Raw genomic sequence first — 19920 nt, 5'->3', positions numbered from 1 at the left:
AAATCTCAACGAAACGAAAATAAGCGTAAGGAGAGCAATGAGAGGGGCTTTCAGTGACTTCGTCAATTGATCTGAGTAAAAACCCCGAGAGGTTTTGGTCTTATATAAAATTAGTAAGCGGTTCGAAATCACCTATTCATTCACTCAGTGATCATACTGGCACCGAAACGGAAAATAACAGAGAGGAGGCCAAAGTACTGAATTCGGTCTTCCGAAATGGTTTCTTTGCAGAAGATCATAACGCGGTCTCTCCTTTCATTCGTCATATAAAGATCGAAATGGTAGATATTGAGATGAGACGTCGCGGAGTAGAAAGGCAACTACAATCTCTTTGTAGCATAAAGACATCAGGACCATACAAGGCAAAGCAACTTGCTCCCCTTCTAGCAGTAGTTTATCTTAGATAGTTGGAGCAAGGGAAGGGTACATAGCGACTGGAAAAAAACCCAGGTCATTTCTGTTTTCAAGAAGAACCGTGGGACAGATGCACGCAATTAGAGACCTATATCATTGACATCTGTCGTAGAATTATGAGACATGTTTTATGCTCAATATTTCAAATTGTTCAAATGGCTGTAAGCATTTTGGGACTTAACGTCTGAGGTCATCAGTCCGCTAGACTTAGAACTACTTATACCTAACTAACCTAAGGACATCACACACACATCCATGCCCGAGGCAGGATTCGAACCTGCGACCGTAGCAGCAGCGTGGTTCCGGGATGGAGCGCCTAGAACCGCTCGGCCACTTAAGAATTATGATGTTTTTGGAGAAGGAAAATCTCCTCTATAAGTATCAACATGGATTCCATAAACAGAGATCTTGTGAAACTCGGCTCACTCTGTTCTTCTATGAGATCCATAGCACTATGGACAACAGTGCTCAGGTTGACTTCAGGAAGGCATTTGACACCATTCCGCACTGCCGTTTAGTGAAAAAAATAAAAGCTTATCGAGTATCGGAGAGATTTGCGACTAGATTCAAGACTTCCTTGCAAATAGAACTCAACATGTTGCTCTTATTGAAATAAAATCTACAGATGTAGAGATGTTTTGTGGATTAACCCAAGGAAGTGTGATAGGACCGTTACTGTTTACACTGTATATAAATGATCTAATAGAAATAATAATAATAAGTACTCCCTGAGAATAACGAATTATTTGGGAATAAACAGACGACTCACTGAAAGACGGAAGCGCTGCGCCGTCGACAGATACTAGCTTTGGAATAAAATTTCTTTCTCAAGCAGTAGGTGAAACATTCAACTACACACACACACACACATACACACATTCTCACTCACATGCACCTGTGTGTTTCCCTACATTCTGCTCATTCAACTGCCAGGTCTATCCTGGCCCACGATGAGTCTACTGGGGTGGTGGTGGTGCAACATGGTGCGGGGGGGGGGGGGGGGGATGGAGAGAGCTGAGAGGCAAGGAGGGGGTTGGAGGGAAGCGGCTAGCAGCTTGTGGGAGACTGGGGAACAGTCTGTGGGCTAGCTAGGGATGCAGGTAGTGGGGGCAGGTGGCAGACGGCTGAGCAGGCGATTCCACAGGTTAGGGCATGAGATAGTAGCACACAACTAACTGACCTGTATTGGGTGGGCATAATGGGAAAGGGGTGGTGCGCAAACATACAAACACATACACAAAGAAACACACTATTAGGTGGGGACTGGGGGGAAGCGAGTTACCTTAGTTTTAGGCCAGGGAGGTTACAGGAGTCAAAGATGTGCTGTAAGGATAGCTGTGAGGATAGCTTCCAACTATGGAGCTCTCCCAACCACAACCAGCTTTTCTGAGCTGTGCAGGTGGGAGCTATCCTTCGCTCCCATAACTTCTCTGGCCTAAACCTAAGGTAACTCGATGTCACCCCCAGCCCTCACCCAATAGTGTATTTGTTTGCATGTGTGTGTGTGTGTGTGTGTACGTGCGCGCGCCTGTGTGTGTGTGTGTGTGTGTGTGTGTGTGTGTGTGTGTGTGTGTGTGTGTGTGTGTGTGTGTACACCTTCCCATTCCCATTACCCCCACCCAATACGTGTCAGCTAGTTGTGTGCTACCATCACATGCCCTAATCTGTGAAATCGTGTGCTCAGCTGTCTGCCACCTGCCCCCTCTACCTTCACCCACAGACTGTTAGCCACTCTCCCATGAGCTGCTAGAAGCTTCCCTCCAACCCCATCCCTGCCTCCCACCTCTCTCCATCCCTCACACCACCACCCACCCCATCCTGCACCCCCACCCCAGTACACTCATGGTGGGCCAGAAAAAAGCTGGCAGTATAGAATGAGCACAATGTAAGGAGACAGACATGTGCATATGAATGAGAGTGTGTGTGTGTGTGTGTGTGTGTGTGTGTGTGTGTGTGTGTGTGTGTGTGTTTTGCATGTTCTCCTACAGCTTGAGCCAGGAATTTCATTCTGAAAGCTAGCAAAGCAAAGCTTTTGTTCGTGTATCTGTCGACGGCGCAGCGCTTTCGCCTTTCGGTGAGTCGTCTCTTTATTTCTAAATAAGACATATACTAAGGAATGAGGCATTTAGACAGTGTTTCAATCGCAAAAGGGTTCCTACGCTTTGCTTTTCATGTTTTCATAGCACAAGTCTTGGCGATCGCCTGGACAATTTTAAATACTTCTAACAGTGAAACAAGTATATTTAATGAGTCTAAAACATTGTTGTTGTTGTGGTCTTCAGTCCGAAGACTGGTTTGATGCAGCTTTCCATACTGCTCTATTCTGTGCAAGACTCTTTATCTCCGAGCAACTACTGCAACATCCATCCTTCTTTTTTTTCCTGTATTTATTTTCTGGTTTCCCTCATCGATTTTTCCCTCTACACTTCCCTCCAGTATTAAACTGGTAATCATCTGACGTCTCAGAATGTGTCCTATTAATCGATCCCTTCTTGTAGTCAGGTTGTGGCCCTAATTTGTCTCCTCACTATTTACGTGATCTACCTATCTAATCTTCAACATTCTTCTGTAGCACCACATTTCGAAAGCTTCTACTTTGTTTTTCTCGAAACTGAGTTTCCAGACAAATACCTTCGGAAAAGACTACCTGACACTTAAATCTATATTCGATGTTAAAAATTTCTCTTATTCTGAAACGCTTTTGTTGCCATTGCCAGTCTACATTTTATATCTTCTCTACGTCAGCAATCATCACTTATTATACTGCCCAAATAGAAAAACTTATCTTCTATTTCAGTGTCTCGTTTCCTGATCGAAATCCCCCGGCATCATCTGATTTAATGTGACTACATTTCATTACCCTTGTTTTGCTTTTGCTGATGTTCATCTTATATCTTCCTTTCAAGACACTGTCCGTTCCGTTCAAATGCTGTTCCAAGTCCTTTGCTGCCTCTGACAGAATTACAACGTCTCGGCAAACCTCAAAGTTTTTATTTCTTCTCCATGGATTTAAAGTCTTTATTTTTCTTTTGTTCCCTTTACTGCTTGGTCCATTCACAGATTAAATAACACCGGGATGGGCTACAACCCTGTCTCACTCCCTCCTCATCCATTGCTTTCCTTTCATGCCCTTCGACTCTTATAACTGCCGTCTGGTTTCTGTACAAGCTGTAAACAGCCTTTCGCTGCCGGTATTTTACCCATGCTACTTTCAGAATTTCAAAGAGTATTCCAGTCAACATCGTCAAAAGCTTTCTCTAAGTATACAAATGTTATAAACGTAGTTTTACCTTTCCTTAACAAGTCCTCAGTCGTAGGGGCAGTATTGCTTCGCGTGTTCTTGCATTTCTCCAGAACCCAAAGCGATCTTCTGAAATAATCTGTCTGTAGTTTGAGTGAAACTGCCCGCCCGTCTCTATTTCGGGTTTTAGGCTCCATTTCCGATAAGTATCAGAAATAAAACCTAAAACGAAGCATACAGACAGTCTATTCACTAAATATGTATCTTTTACTGTCTGTATGCCACATAACATCATTTACCTACGCTGAAAAAATGAAACCAGTTTTTGTCTAATTTTTTGTACTTTTATTTCTCTGCGCCTCGCACTATACATCGCAAAAGCATCTGCAGTTTTTAAAGATCAAATTTTCGTCCATCTCGCACTCTGTCATGTTAGCCTGTTATCCAGCCGATCATCCGACAAAGAAAATCAGTCAGTCGGTCGACCAATAAGCCTACACACTGTAGGATCCGTTGCTCGATCTGCCGATAAATTGATGAGCGTGTAGGTCTCTCTAACGGCAGCTAATGCTCGATCGGCCGATAAATTGATGAGCGTGTAGGTTTCTCTAATGGCAGCTAATTGTTTGCACATGAGCTCACGGTTTGTGTAATATGACAAGAGCATCTATGGATTTGAAGCATACTGATTCACTTGTCTGTGTTGCAGGCAGCAAGCAGACCAGAAGATGGCGCTGCCAGTCACATGTAAGTACAATCGATTCCAACAGTTTCCAACGCACCAAAACTGAGACACTTCTTTTCCCATACTGGGAGCATATCTTTACCTTCTTAGTCTTAAAACTTGTGGATACGATCGTTGATTTACGTCAACAATGAGTACTTAAATTTCGGAGCAGTATTAACTTTTACAATCGTTTGAAGAGTGGTAAACGATGTTTAACTTTACGTACCTTGAAGTTACTATTTTCATTAAACGGTCTGGTTATATTTATTGTATTTCTTTTCACAGTTATTTGGTAAGATCACCTCCTACATCTCTGTCATCTTGTATCATATCAAAGTCACATTACCCACATATATAATTCCGGTCTCAGTTTCAGACTCCAGTTTAAGACACTTATATAAACTCACTTTCATTTTCGGAATTAAGTCTTGCTGCCGATTCGCCCAGATTCATAACAATTAACAACATCGATTCCAACATAATTCACTCCCTCATAGATCTGCTGCAAATTCTCTCGTCTCCACCGCTATATGTCGTTTACATCGCCGACGTGACTGAACCACCTCATTTAATCCACCTATCTAAGCCATCAAGAAATCCCAGTGACCCTGTATCCAGATATCAACCATTTTACCCCTTGATACAAGCAATAGATTCCTCAGATAAACAGTTTCAAACCTTAAGCAATAATTATAGGACGAACCATACTCAGCATTCGCCCTTTCGAGCTAATCAGCACATTAGAATAGCTTGGACTAATGCCATTAACGAACTAACATCGACTGTAAACTATCGTGGAATCTTCAGACAGAAATCTCTTGCATAAATCACATATCCACCTAACCCTACCAACCCATTTGAATTTCCACTCCCTCGAACTTCTCCCATTCTTTTCAGACTCTTGAATACGCTACGATCAGTTTGCTTTTCCGTCCCCTGCACAAATTCCTGTCCTCCTAACCCAAATTTAGGACGTATGTATATCTTTTGCACCCTGCCAACTCACTACCAGCAATCCTATCAGTTTGCCTACTAATTTTTGAAATCGGAATGTGACAGAAACTTTGTTCTACATAACTCTCTTGGCCATAAGTCTACGTACACTCCGTACCCTCCACCACACTGCTTACAGATAAACACATCCTTCAAGCTTCGCTTTCGCATCTATCTTTCCTGCTGGATAAGAACCTCTTCTTCCATTCTACTCTCAATGTAGTTTTCGCACGTGGTTGCATTTTCCTTTCCTCCACAATGCACGTTAATGGACCAAGCAATTACACACCAGCTTAACTTCTATGATTTCCTAACAGAATCATTTCCACATTATGATCGCCACAACATCCCAGTTCATTCGTTCTGTTTGTGTCGCACATTTACACTCGTACAGTAACGACACAATCCATAACTGTCGTTCAGCGGTTCGTATGCATTTCGGTTTACCAATTCGACAGTGTCGTTATCATAATATTGAAGGACAAGAGAGGCACCACAGAGCCATCCCAATAATTTGAACTTAATTCACATATTTACCCTGTTTTTAAATATTTAAATATTTCTTTGAACCCTCTGTAAAGACCTCTTCGGTGATGGGACATTAATCGCTAAATTTATTTTATTTATTTTAATTTTTTTTTTTTTTTTTTTTGGACGAAGGGCGTAAAATGACACAATTGATGTTGGACTGAGAAGTAACGTACAACAACAACAAAAAAAACTTTATTGCGTTGTATGTTACAATCCTTTTATTTTTAAAATGTGGAAACTTACTGTACACGTGGTTAAGTACGCATAAAAGCCAATGCGGGCTATTTTATGGAAGCACATGTCTGTTAATAATGTAGAAAATTATCTGTTGCGATGTGTTACTTGGCGGACTGTGGAATTCATGCTGAATATTTTTGCACGTTCTGCTTGCATGAATATTTTGAAGTTTCTTTTATATTGTCTATTGCACCTCGACATAAATCATCTCGTATAATATAGCTGTTACGGGACCATCCCAGATAAAACAGATGTTTAAAATAGCTCTTGGTAGCCCTGATAACCATGGGTAGCGCTGATACCTTTGTGTAATACAACCATAGGCTTTGTTAATAAAAAAACTTCCCTTTAACAAGTCACGTACATTACGCTCTTAGAGCCATCGAAGGTACACTACACTCGATATCACGGTAATATCCCGGGCTGCTGGTGATATGTTTGCTGCAAACACACTCGATTTTTCGAGTGTTACAAGTCAGAGAGGGATTAGTGACTATGATTAAACTACGGGGACGAAGGTCACCAAAGGGAAATAAGCAATAAAAGGCAGCTAGTAGCGTAACTGCGTTCGGTTGATCTGACAGTTGTATTGTATGTTAACTGGGGGCCTAGAAACGACTGAGAGGCTCTGTCCCCGACGCAGCTGCAGTGGTCCACGACGATTACCGCACTCCACCCCTCCGCCGCCCCACACTGAACCACTCTTTCAGGGTTATTGTACGGATCGGTCCCGGTGGACGCCCAACCCCCCGGGAACGCCCCATACCAAACGAGTGCAACCCCAATGTTTGAGTGCTAGAGTAATGGTGGTGTACGCGTACGTAATCGCTGACATAGTGTAGCTGAGGCGGAATAAGGGGAACTAGTCCTCATTCGCCGAGGCAGATAGACAACCGCCTAAAAACCATCCACAGATCGGCCGGCTCACCGGACCTCGACACAAGTCCGCCAGGCGGATTCGTGCCGGGGACCAGGCGCTCCTTCCCAATCCGGAAAACCGTGCGTTAGACCGCACGACTAACCGGGAGGACCGATCTGATAGTTACTAACAGAATATTTGACAGACGAACTGACGATCTTAGAACAAATACGCTCTAAAACAAAGAAAAGTCGCACCACGAACGAACTACCCGAATGGGTGGAAATCGGTAGATGTGATTTACATGTACAGAAAAACAAATGATTACAGTTTCAGAAAAAATGGATGACTTGTTCAGAAGAATGAGCTTCACAAATGGAGCAAGTCGATAAAAGCGATAACGCGTTGGTCTGACCCTGGCCTTGTCCAGGCAGTTATTCCGCGTGGTATTGAGTGAGTGAGTGAGTCGGCCGGCCGCGGTGGCCGAGCGCTTCTAGGCGCTTCAGTCCAGAACCGCGCGACTGCTACGGTCGCAGGTTCAAATCCTGCCCCGGGCATGGATGTGTGTGTGGTGTCCTTAGGTTAGTTAGGTTTAAGTAGTTCTAAGTTCTAGGGGACTGATAACCACAGCAGTTGAGTCCCATAGCGCTCAGAGCCATTTGAACCATTTTTTTTGATAGAGTTGTTGGATATCCTCCTGACGTATCTCGTGGCAACTTATGGCCAATTAACACGTTAGATCGTCACAATACCGAGAAGTTTGGAGAGCCCTGCTCGTAATGCCCCGAACGTCCTCAATTGGGGAGAGATCCGGCGACCCGGCGGGCCCATTTCAGCCGAAATTGCCGATGTCATGGTGTTAACATTGGCACATGGGTGGGTCGTTGGCTGCGGAGGCCCGTGGTTAGGAGTGTTGGGTGCACTGCGTGTTCAGACATACTTGTACTCTGCCCAGCATTAAAGTCTGATGTTCGTTCCGCCACAGTTCGCCTCCTGTCCTGTTATACCAGTCTGTCCAGCCTACGACGTCCGACACCTGTCGAGGGTGTCTACCCAACACTAAGACGTCACATGTTGAAGACAGTCACCACGGCATTCCTCGAACAGCCGACAAATCGTGCAGTTCCGGAAATGCTCGTGCCAGGCCTCCGGGCGATCGCAGTCTGCCCTCGGTCAGACTCACAAGGAGACGACACGACGGTGGGACCGGGGATTTGTCCGAAATTTTGTGTGGTGAAAGAGAACGTCTAACATCTCACGTGGTTAAAATACACTCCTGGAAATGGAAAAAAGAACACATTGACACCGGTGTGTCAGACCCACCATACTTGCTCCGGACACTGCGAGAGGGCTGTACAAGCAATGATCACACGCACGGCACAGCGGACACACCAGGAACCGCGCTGTTGGCCGTCGAATGGCGCTAGCTGCGCAACATTTGTGCACCGCCGCCGTCAGTGTCAGTCAGTTTGCCGGGCATACGGAGCTCCATCGCAGTCTTTAACACTGGTAACATGCCGCGACAGCGTGGACGTGAACTCTATGTGCAGTTGACGGACTTTGAGCGAGGGCGTACTGTGGGCATGCGGGAGGCCGGGTGGACGTACCGCGGAATTACTCAACACGTGGGGCGTGAGGTCTCCACAGTACATCGATGTTGTCGCCAGTGGTCGGCGAGAGGTGCACGTGCCCGTCGACCTGGGACCGGACCGCAGCGACGCACGGATGCACACCAAGACCGTAGGATCCTACGCAGTGCCGTAGGGGACCGCGACGCCACTTCCCAGCAAATTAGGGACACTGTTGCTCCTGGGGTATCGGCGAGGACCATTCGCAACCGTCTCCATGAAGCTGGGCTACGGTCCTGCACACCGTTAGGCCGTCTTCCGCTCACGCCCCAACATCGTGCAGCCCGCCTCCAGTGGTGTCGCGACAGGCGTGAATGGAGGGACGAATGGAGACGTGTCGTCTTCAGCGATGAGAGTCGCTTCTGCTTTGGTGTCAATGACGGTCGTATGCGTGTTTGGCGCCGTGCAGGTGAGCGCCACAATCAGGACTGCATACGACCGAGGCACACAGGGCCAACACCCGGCATCATGGTGTGAGGAGCGATCTCCTACACTGGCCGTACACCTCTGGTGATCGTCGAGGGTACACTGAATAGTGCACGGTACATCCAAACCGTCATCTAACCCATCGTTCTACCATTCCTAGACCGGCAAGGGAACTTGCTGTTCCAACAGGACAATGCACGTCTGCATGTATCTCATGTCACCCAACGTGCTCTAGAAGGTGTACGTCAACTACCCTGGCCAGCAAGATCTCCGGATCTGTCCCCCATTGAGCATGTTTGGAACTGGATGAAGCGTCGTCTCACGCGGTCTGCACGTCCAGCACGAACGCTGGTCCAACTGAGGCGCCAGGTGGAAATGGCATGGCAAGCCGTTCCACAGGACTACATCCAGCATCTCTACGATCGTCTCCATGGGAGAATAGCAGCCTGCATTGCTGTGAAAGGTGGATATACACTGTACTAGTGCCGACATTGTGCATGCTCTGTTGCCTGTGTCTATGTGCCTGTGGTTCTGTCAGTGTGATCATGTGATGTATCTGACCCCAGGAATGTGTCAATAAAATTTCCCCTTCTTGGGACAATGAATTCACGGTGTTCTTATTTCAATTTCCAGGAGTGTATTAGGACGCACTACCAGGAAAATGCCGGGAAAAATCGATCCAAAGTTTCATAGGTGCCTTATGAGTATAAAATGTTAGCCAAATGCCGAGCCGCCGTCTGGCGTACATCTTTAGGCCTCGGAGTCTTACGCCAGAGGTCTCGGGATCGATTCCTCCTCTGGCACTTCTTTCCATCTCTTTCATTTTCTTTTGTTATTCCACCAATAATTAGAAAATTTTGCAAACCTACATTATCTTCAACAAATTAGTTACATTATTGAATAAAAATTATTTTCTTTTTGTCCAACAACACAATTCATGGCGGTGGGTTTTCCATTTTTAACTGTAAATTATATGAGGGGAAACACTGGCTTTTTCATCAGAATAACAAAGTCGATTGGGAAACATTTAGTTTTTATACATATAATAATGAAAACAAGAACTGCAGTGGTAATTATCGTAAAAACAAACAAAGCAATAATTTTTGCGACATCTTGCGCAACATACATGGGCGGATATTTTTCAATCACAGGGCGTTTGCAATAAATCTGTACAAAAACATGCCCCATTAACATTTACGAAACTGTTTTGAGTTTCTGATAATTTTGAGGCAAACCAGGCATATTCAATCATGTCTCGGAATATTGGTGACGATATTTGACGGTGAATTATAGAATGAATTTTTATACAATCTTCCCAGGAATTCATTTCACGATTCTTCTGTAACAATGCGCTGCAATTTTGCAAGCAACAGAAGAAAAAAAAAGTGCCGCAGGAGGAATCGAACCCCAGACCTCTGGCGTAAGGGTCCGAGCGCTAACCATGTTTTTTTTTGTTTTTTGTTTTGTTTTTTTAAAATCTCATTTCGTTTGTTCTAGTTCGTTCCAATTGTTCGTGGCGAGCGGCCCCCCACGCCCATTGAAGTTCGTTATTGATCCATTTACTCAGGTTTTTTATTACAGAGGGTAACTAACATTCTGACCGAACACGCTTTTTTTTTCTTAATCTCATTTTGTTCACTTTCGTTCCTTGCATCTGCTCGGGGCGGACGTCGTAAGACATCCATTTAAGTTCGTTGTTGATCGATTGACTCAGTTTTTTTTTTTTTTTATTACAGAGAGCTGCTCACCATCTGACCGAGCACGCTGAGCTACCGTGCCGGCAATATACCTGACCCCGCCGGGAATCGAACCCGGGACCCCGTGCTCGGGAATTGAGCTACCGTGCAGGCATGAAAATGTGGGCAGACGCACTATCCATCTGAGCCACCGAGGGCTGAAGGCCAGACAGCGGTTCGGCAATGGACTAACAGTTTATACTTATAAGGCGTCTAAGAAACTTTGGATTGATTTTTCCCGGGATTTTTCCGAGTAGTGCGTCCTAATACACTCCTGGAAATGGAGAAAAGAACACATTGACACCAGCGTGTCAGACCCACCATACTTGCTCCGGACACTGCGAGAGGGCTGTACAAGCAATGATCACACGCACGGCACAGCGGACACACCAGGAACCGCGCTGTTGGCCGTCGAATGGCGCTAGCTGCGCAGCATTTGTGCACCGCCGCCGTCAGTGTCAGCCAGTTTGCCGTCGTCCGCATGTATCCCGTGCCACCCAACGTGCTCTAGAAGGTGTAAGTCAACTACCCTGGCCAGCAAGATCTCCGGATCTGTCCCCCATTGAGCATGTTTGGAACTGGATGAAGCGTCGTCTCACGCGGTCTGCACGTCCAGCACGAACGCTGGTCCAACTGAGGCGCCAGGTGGAAATGGCATGGCAAGCCGTTCCACAGGACTACATCCAGCATCTCTACGATCGTCTCCATGGGAGAATAGCAGCCTGCATTGCTGTGAAAGGTGGATATACACTGTACTAGTGCCGACATTGTGCATGCTCTGTTGCCTGTGTCTATGTGCCTGTGGTTCTGTCAGTGTGATCATGTGATGTATCTGACCCCAGGAATGTGTCAATAAAGTTTCCCCTTCCTGGGACAATGAATTCACGGTGTTCTTATTTCAATTTCCAGGTGTGTATTTTAACCACTTAAGGTGTTAGGGGTCCTCTTTCACCACACAAAATTTCGGACAAATCCACGACCCTCCTTGTCAGATAGATATCGCGCCTTCCCCATTCTGCACACGGACAGCACGCTCACCGTTGCTACATGCACTGTGCGTGTGTGTCACTAGCAGTCATTCCTCGCCAAATGACGCTGCTACCGCGTGGACGGGTGTATATCTATACCTAAGTCTTTCAGCTTAAGACGAAGCCACGGTTATGTTATCCACGTGATACTTTTCCTCGTCCAGGCTCGCCGCCGAAGCAGTCCTCGTGGCTGCCCCCAGCCACGCCTCCGACGCCGGAGATGCCGCGGCCTCCGTCCCGGTCGCCGCCGTTGCCGCCACCTCTGCCCAGGTCGTCCTTACCACTCAGGCGCAGGTTAGTACTGTTGTGCCAACACGACGTGAATGCGGATTAAATGTCCACTTTTCAGACACCACTTGTTCTAACACCTCGCATTATGTTTATTGTGGTCGTTAAATATCTAGATGCAGGTTGCAAAGCTACACTACTGGCCATCAAAATTGCTACACCACGAAGGTGACGTGCTGCAGAAGTGAAATTTAACCGACAGGAAGAAGGTGCTCTGATACGCAAATGATTAGCTTTTCAGAGCATTCATGCAAGGTTGGCGCCTGTGGCGACACCTACAACGTGCTGACATGAGGAAAGTTTCTAACCGATTTCTCATACACAAACAGCAGTTGACCGGCGTTGCCTGGTGAAACGTTGTTGTGATGCCTCGTGTAAGGAGGAGAAGTGCGTACCATCACGTTTCCGACTTTGATAAAGGTGGGATTGTAGCCTATCGCGATTGCGGTTTACCGTATCGCGACATTGCTGCTCGCGTTGGTCGAGATCCAATGACTGTTAGCAGAATATGGAATCGGTGGGTTCAGGAGGGTAATACGAAACGCCGTGCTGAATCCCAACGGCCTCGTATCACTAGCAGTCGAGATGGCATGCATCTTATCCGCATGGCTGTAACGGATCGTGCAGCCACATCTCGATCCCTGAGTCAACAGATGAGGATGTTTGCAAGACAACAACCATCTGCACGAACAGTTCGACGACGTTTGCAGCAGCATGGACTACCAGCTCGGAGACCGTGGCTGCGGTTAGTCTTCACGCTGCATCACAGACAGGAGCGCCTGCGATGGTGTACTCAACGACGAACCTGGGTGCACGAATGGCAAAACGTGATTTTTTTCGGATGAATCCAGGTTCTGTTTACAGCATCATGATGGTCACATCCGTGTTTGGCGACATCGCGGTGAACGTACATAGGAAGCATTTATTCGTCATCGCCATACTGGCGTATCACCCGGCGTGATGGTATGGGGTGCCATTGGTTACACGTCTCGGTCACCTCTTGTTCGCATTGACGGCACTTTGAACAGTGGACGTTACATTTCAGATGTGTTACGACCCGTGGCACTACCCTTCTTTCGATCCCTGCGAAACCCTATATTTCAGCAGGATAATGCACGACCGCATGTTGCAGGTCCCGTACGGGCCTTTCTGGATACGAAAATGTTCGACTGCTGCCCTGGTCAGCACATTCTCCAGATCTCCCACCAATTGAAAACGTCTGGTCGATGGTGGCCGAGCAACTTGCTCGTCACAATACGCCAGTCACTACTCTTGATGAACTGTGGTATCGTGCTGAAGCTGCATGGGCAGCTGTACCTGTACACGCCATCCAAGCTCTGTTTGACTCAATACCCAGGCGTATCAAGGCCGTTATTACGAGCAGAGGTGGTTGTTCTTGGTACTGATTTATCAGGATCTATACACCCAAATTGCGTGAAATTATAATCACATGTCAGTTCTAGTGTAATATACTTGTCCAATGAATACTCGTTTATCATCTGCATTTCTTCATGGTGTAGCAATTTTAATGGCCAGTAGTGTATGTGAAATAGAACGAACACGTAAGGATGGTAGATGGGAAAGCGAATTGTCGACTTCGGTTTGTTGGGAGAATTTTTGGAAAGTGTGGTTCATATGTGAAGGGGACCGCGTAGAGGACATTAGTGTAACTTATTCTTGAGTACCGCTCGATTTTTTGGAATCTCTGCCAGGTCTGATTGAAGGAAGACATCGAAGCAACTAAAAGGGGCGGGGGGGGGGGGGGGGGGCGGGTTAGATTTGTCACCGGTAGATTCGACCAACACGCGTTTATGATGAATGCTTCTTGAACTGAAATGGGATTCCCTAAAGGGAAGACGGCGTTTTTTTCGCGGAACACTGTTTAGAAAATTTAGAGGAACAGCATTTTAAGTTGACTGCAGAATGATTCTACTGCCGCTGACGTACATTTCACGCAAGGACACGAAGAAATTAAAGCTCGTTCGAAGGCATGTAGACAGACGTTTTTCCCCCACTCTATTTGCGAGTGGAACACTAAGGGAAATGAATAGTAGTGGTACAGGGAATTCTGCGCCATATGCCATGCGGTGGCTTGCGGAGTATGTATGTAGATGTAAATGTTTCCCGTAGAACTTTCACTATATGTGAGAGACCGCCGAAGTTAGAAGTTGTCATCAGCACAGTACACCGGATATGAATCGTCCCTAAGAAATAGCGAGCTATTCTTAAGAGCCTATATTCACAACATGTACATAGTCAGGCGTAGTGACATAAGCATTCGTCCTGATGGCTGAAAAGTTAAATGGACAGTGGTAAGCCAGCCGCAGTGGCCGAGCGGTTCTAGGCTCTTCAGTCCGGAACCGTGCTGCTGCTACGGTCACAGGTTCGAATCCTGCCTCGGGCATGGATGAGTGTGATGTCCTTAGGTTACTTAGGTTTAAGTAGTTCTAAGTCTAGGGGACTGATGACCTCAGATGTTAAGTCCCATAGCGCTTAGAGCCATTTGAACCACTTTTTTTGACAATGGCAAAAACTGAGTTGTATCGAACAGTACATATTTGACTTGTAAGTCTGTGGACTGAGCAAGATAGGGAGATATGAGAGAGAGCAGCATTTATTCAGTAGTCGGTCTAGAAAGGTACAGCTACGTCTCGAAAAAATTTATTCGTATCTGACATTAACTCTTTTCAATGTTGTACATGGTACTCTAGACGAGACTAAAATTGCAGCTTGCAACGTAACACATCTATTGCTGCCTCTTTTAAAAATCGTGAATTTCTCTTACTTTTGATGAATTCGATGGCAGTGCATTTGGACCTTGACGAACTTGTAACTAATTACTTTAATTGTATAATATCATTGCTATTTGACAGTGGTCGCCTTATGAAATGTTTCAATGAAAAAATACCGTCATAAGTACGAGGTCTGTTCAAAAAATTCCGAAACATTTGTAATTTCTCTCCAATGGTGTGTTACAACGAAATGCCGTTGGCATACCTGCACACGCATGTATTTAATGTGTAATTTCCGGAAGTTTCATTCCTGTATGTTTGTTTTTATTGTTCAGTGCTGTGTCGAGTATAACGTTGTGTCGCACAGTCTGCGAATACCGAGATGACAGAGTTACAGGGGCAACGCGTCTGCAATAAATTCTGCATGAAACTCAAAAAAGGAAGCCTACGGGGAAGAGTACTTAAGCCGTACTCGGTGTTACGAATGGTTCACACGGTTTAAAAATGGTCGGATGGAAGTTAAAGTTGACCCTCGTTCAGGATGCCCTTCGACGTGTATCGACGACACTCATGACAGGAACGTCAACGAAATTGTGCGTGCCAATCGAAGACAGACTGTCCGAGAGATTGCAGAACAATGTAATATTTCAGTTGGATCATGTCATGAAATCCCGACACAGCATCTCGGAATGGGCCGTGTTGCCGCCAAGCTCGTCCCACGGCTCATAAGTCAAGACTAGAACGACCATGGCCTCGTAGTCTGAAAAGAGCTTTTGTATAGCACAAATGAGAACGAGATGTCCCTTAAGAGAATCATAACTGCTGATGAGACGTGGGTCTACGTATATGGTGTTGAGACCAAGGTTCAATCTTCACTATGGGTTGGGAAAGGTTCTCCAAGATCGGAAAAAGCTCGTGAGGTCAGGTCTAACCTTAGAGCCATGCGGATAGTTTTATTTGACTTTGAAGGATTAGTTCAACATGAATTCGAGCCACAGGAACAAAATGCTAATCGATGGTACTATTGCGACGTTTTGCGACGCCTGAGAGAAAATGTGACAAGGAAACGGCCTCAAATGTGACGAGGCAATTTATAGCTGCTGCATCACGATAACGCATTTATCTTTGTTGATGGGTGACTGCACAAAAAATGAAATCAATCCCTCGTTCTCTGTACTTTCCACACTTTTTTTATTTCCAAATCTATCAACCCCTCTGAAAGAACGAAGATTTACGACGATAGACGAGATAAAAGAAAATTCGCAGAGGCGCTTCGAGTTATCCAGCAAGAAGCGTACCAGGACTGCGTCCGGAAGTGAAAACGGCGTTGGGAGTGGTGTATCAATTGTGGAGGAGAGTATTCCTAAAGAGACCACGCACAATAAGAAAAATGTAAAGGGAGAAAAATTTTGTGGATGAAGTTCCGGAATTTTTTGAACAGACCTCGTATATGGCGCGTGCGGAAACACATTCACTAGACGCATCTTCGGGTCGTGGTAGTTCTACTGAATGTCATACGAAACTCAGCGGAAAAACTACACTGCCACCATAACTAAAGTGTCCCTAACTCGTCAGAGCATGTATGACAAACTGAACACGCTATCACCGTGTTGACTTTATTGCCCAGATACTTAGGCTGACAGCGGAATTCTGTTCCCGTAATAGGCGCTTTTCCCTTGGAGATAATGGCGAGAGTAGCAACTAACACGTCTCAGTTTTCCGCCTGTAACCAGACCTGTAACAGAAGTTTTATGTATTTTCTTATTCCATTTCGAAATGATAGCATTTACCTAACGCGTTCTGCAGTATTTTTCTGAAATTACTGTAACTGTTCTGGAACAGTAAAGTTTTCCAAATGTGAAAAACTGTACCACATCACGTGTTCCTAGTCACACTGCTTTTCAGACACACCGCTCTCCTCCATTTCACTCACAGAAACAGACCGCGTTGAGTGGGTAACTAACTGACTCGCCTTTTTCTTCTTACAGGAAGGCTAGCGGCGCCGACTTCACCATGTATACAGGGTGAGTACAGTACTCTCATAAGTTGTTTCTTGCTTACTTTTGTACTTCCTCGACATGCTTCATTCTTATTATTTTCTTTTTATTCTTTTCCTTATAGAGAAGTTGGTGGTGGTGACATCCTGAATATAGTGTAAGTACAACTCTATTCTAGAGATCATAGCGAGCTTTCGTAGACGAAAGACTTTTTCGCTTTGTCGTAGAGTGTTCACATTCAGTAACGTTTCTCATTTAGTACGTAAAGATATTATTTAAGTGAAAAGTGTTGAATTTTGAAATTTCGTTCTTGTTCGTAACAACTTTTTACCTCATTCCTTAAGCCTCATCCGTATCATTACAAAGTATTTTCGCGTCTTCAGTGTTTACAACCAACACCAACTATAATACAGTTCTTTTTTTCTTTTTACAGGTGATTTGCTAAAGTGAATCACGGATTTCTTGACTCTAAATTGCCAGTACACGCCTAAATTGACAAGTTGAAGAAGCGGCCATCGAGCGAAGTTTTTTTCGGTAAGTACCCCTCTTTATGCATTTTCAATTTTTTTCCAATAAATACACTGTTGTCCGAAATTAAAGCAACAAACCGCTATTTTTCCGTCCTGTGTCTAGTTCACGATGTAATCATACAAACTGTCAACAGATGTCCGTACGATCGTGTTCTGCACGAAAGATGGCATTCCGGTCAACGACCAATCACGCCAACGATGACGTCAGGGCACCTGTCAAACGGGGTAGCGTTTACTGGGTAGTCTCACATCCACAAACTCTGTATACACAGTCACAGACGGTGCACAGAGAAGACGCCTACCAGACTGCGGTGGTTCATATGGCTCTGAGCACTATGGGACTTAACTTCAGAGGTCATCAGTCCCCTAGAACTTAGAACTACTTAAACCTAACTAACCTAAGGACATCACACACATCCATACCCGAGGCAGGATTCGAACCTGCGACCATAGCGGTTGCGCGGTTCCAGACTGTAGCTCCTAGAACCGCTCGGCCACCTCGGCCGGGTACGACTGCGGTGGAGTGCCATAAGAATGGAAGCAGGACAGTCGCAAGCTGAGGTGGCCCGATGGCATAATGTGAATCATTCCGTTGTTTTTCGGATGTGGCGACAGTTTATGGAGACCGAAACTGTATCGTGAAGACCAGGACAGCGCCGACCACGTGTGACATCGGAAATAGGAGGTTGTTATTTGGCTGCAAGGGCGCGACTGTAACACATTTGTACTACACGGGAACTGGCATTTGACCTCGCAGCATCAATGGACGTGTCATATCGAGGCCAACGGTGTGCAGAGGGTTTCGGCAGAGAGACCTTTATGGTCGGCGATCTGCTGTATGTGTACCACTGACGCGTATTCACAGAAGGAAACGTCTAGAGTGGAGTCATCAACAAGCCACTTGGACGGTCGAGCAGTTACCAGTGTTCTCTTCAAAGATGAATCTCGATATGGTCTGGAGAATGATTCTCGAAGATGCATTACTGGAGATAAGTGCGACTCGATTTCGAGACCCAAACATTGTGGAAAGAGACCAGTGTCGAGGAAGATTCCTAATGGCGTGGCAGGGATTATGTTGACCACTCGAACACCTCTTCATGACATTTTACGGGTGAGTCGGCAAGGTTTAACTGCTATCAGGTATCGTGATGAGATCTTGGGGCTTCATGTGCGATTGTTGCGAATCGCTGGAGGTCCAGACTTCGACGTCAAAGAGCACAGGGGGAGAGGGGGGAGGGGGGGAGGGGGGGCGTGGCCTCCTTGCTCTCCGGATTTGTATCCCATAGAGCATGTCTGGGGTGCACTAGCGAGATGGGTTGCATCATGTCAGCATCCACCAACCATTCTCCAAGACTTACGAGCAGCTGGGTGTTATTGCCTCAACAGGAGATTGAGGACATCATTCACAGCATACCCGGTAGTTGTCGGTCTTGTCTTGCTCCCAGAAGTGGTTACGCCCCTGTAAAGGAACTGAAAATATTGTGATTTAATCGCAGAGGTGCTGAAAAATGGTTCCAGTGACACACCAGAGAAATATCTGGTAAACTTTTTATCTTTGAGAGACATAGGAACAATTTCGCCCTTCGTTTTTTTATTTCTTGTATGAACGACTACCTTTTTGTTCTGATGGGCTGGTGGGATGTCGTACTGTCTAATTACTAGTGAGTGTGTGAGTGTGTGTATGGTAAATGAATGAGTTAAAAGACGCAAGATGTGTTTTATATTATTTTCATCGCACAACAAGCCTTATTCCCATGCCTATGGAGTATTTATGTTAAGCAGAGAAGGCGAGTTTTAGATGGAACCGAAGATCTTCAAAACGGCGCTGCTCAACAATAGAGGTACGTGATTGTGCTCTCTACTTTCCTTTCGTGGCCGCTAAAATTACTTCCGATTCGTTTTGCCGAGACATTCAGAACCTGCAATCTTCTTTTTCTTATAAAAATACTAGTCCGATGCAAAAGAAATACTCTTAGATTTAAATAATTGCCATTCTTTTACCCAGGCCACGGGGAATGATAGAACGTACGTGCCTCTACTCTGAATGTACGTTCGCAATCTCCGAGTGTGTTACGACGAAATTATTTCACAATGAAAATTTCTCATCAGACCGCAACCACTCGCACGCGAATGTACGTACCCTCTGAATGTATCTAGTCAGTCACGCGCGTTGTTCAAAAGCTTTACTTTTAATATTCAGTGGATTACATTTCTGAAATTAATTTTTGTTTATGCTGCAAATCGTACGTCACGCGAAGTATTTATTACGTAAGTTTCAGGCTCAATTTAATAAAAAAAAAAGATTCCGAATAATAGAAATAAAGAATAACAATCAAATCAAACCTAAATAAACAGAAAGAGGGAACGTTACACCCCGTATTGAGCACATTAACCAACTGCCAGAACGTGCATGCAAATCCGTTAAGTTGGAAAAAGCGAAGAGCTTTTGTGGCAAAATAAACGCAACCTTGCACAGTTTCAGCTTGTTGATTTAATTTTGGATTCCAGTGTATAATTTTTTAATTTCTTCCTGAGTTGAAATTAATTACATGT

The 19920-nt window shown here is 45.4% G+C and overlaps 1 long non-coding RNA gene across 1 annotated transcript; it reads left to right on the top strand.

Moving 5' to 3' along the window:
• The first annotated feature begins 12048 nt into the window (after positions 1-12048).
• LOC126336096 (uncharacterized) lies at positions 12049-17357 on the top strand. The gene is made up of 4 exons (XR_007564900.1): positions 12049-12114; positions 16829-16864; positions 16962-16994; positions 17271-17357. It is a non-coding gene; the product is annotated as an uncharacterized LOC126336096 (long non-coding RNA).
• The last annotated feature ends 2563 nt before the right edge of the window (positions 17358-19920 follow it).

Source organism: Schistocerca gregaria, chromosome 1 (genome assembly GCF_023897955.1).
Source record: "Schistocerca gregaria isolate iqSchGreg1 chromosome 1, iqSchGreg1.2, whole genome shotgun sequence".
Classification (NCBI taxonomy): Eukaryota; Metazoa; Arthropoda; class Insecta; order Orthoptera; family Acrididae; genus Schistocerca; species Schistocerca gregaria.
The sequence above is the reverse complement of the archived record's forward strand: the minus strand, read 5'-3'. Positions and strand labels throughout refer to the sequence as shown.